This window comes from Nannospalax galili, unplaced genomic scaffold, assembly GCF_000622305.1.
Source record: "Nannospalax galili isolate Female #2095 unplaced genomic scaffold, S.galili_v1.0 scaffold24, whole genome shotgun sequence".
Classification (NCBI taxonomy): domain Eukaryota; kingdom Metazoa; phylum Chordata; class Mammalia; order Rodentia; family Spalacidae; genus Nannospalax; species Nannospalax galili.
In genome coordinates, this window is record NW_008352654.1 from 2,794,991 (window position 1) to 2,796,031 (window position 1,041).

General features: G+C 41.8%; 1 non-coding gene across 1 annotated transcript; it reads left to right on the top strand.

Annotated features, from left to right (window-relative positions):
- The first annotated feature begins 903 nt into the window (after window positions 1-903).
- Window positions 904-976, top strand: Trnak-uuu. Its single transcript has one exon. It is a non-coding gene; the product is annotated as a tRNA-Lys (tRNA).
- The last annotated feature ends 65 nt before the right edge of the window (window positions 977-1,041 follow it).

Sequence of the window (1,041 nt, forward strand, 5' to 3'; positions counted from 1 at the left end):
AGATCTGCCAGCCTCCTGAGTATGTCCCATAAAGGTGCACCACCACACCCAGCCTATGTGCCTAAATTTGTAAACTTTTAAAAAAATATTTTATTTATTATTTTATGTGTATGTATGTATTGCCTGCATGTAAGTAAGTGCACCTGTGTCATGCAATGCCCCTGGAGGACAGAAGAGGCCGCCGGGTTTCCTGGAACTGGAGTTACGGACAGTTGTTGGCTGCTGCCATGTGGGTGCTGGGATTCGAACCAGGGTCTTCTGCAAGAACAACCAGTGTTCTTAACCTCTGAGCCATCTTTCCAGCCCCAGTTTGTAAACTTCTATCCAGGTATACAGTATGGGCTGTGCAGGTGTGCTTAGGAATGCTACTCATTGACTTAGTGGAGCTGTCAGATCCCAGAAAACCACCTTTAGCCTTGCAGGAAAGAAATTTGGTTTTACCACCGTCTTAAGTGAATTCATCTCTTATCAGAGGGCACATGTTAACCAAGCTTACCAGGCTGAGTTGTTTACAGTGAGATACTACTGTTATTCAGACTGAAATTTGTGTGTGTGTGTGTGTGCATGCACACACACACACACACAAGGATTACAGGCATGTATTTCCATGCCCAGCTTCAGATTAGACTTTTAAAAATTAACACAATGCATTTGTTCCCATGTTAATAGTTCTATAGGAAAACAGTAATGAAAAAGATGTTTGGTGAAACTAGAATTAGAACAAGAAGAAAGGAATCAGACCAATTAGATAAAAGGCTAATATGTGTAGACCTCCTGCTAGACTTGGTCTTTGCCCATGGCAACAGAATAATTTAATTCCTCTAATGTTTCCCTTGATGTTATTTTGCTAAGTAACACATAAACATGCAGGTACAAATAATTAATTTTAAAGTAAATAAAAAGGCCCAGATAGGTCAGCTGGTAGAGCATCAGACTTTTAATCTGAGGGTCCAGGGTTCAAGTCCCTGTTTGGGCATCAGTCATTTGCCTGACGCCTTTAATCCCAGCACTTGGGAGGCAGAGGCAGGTGGATCTTTGTGA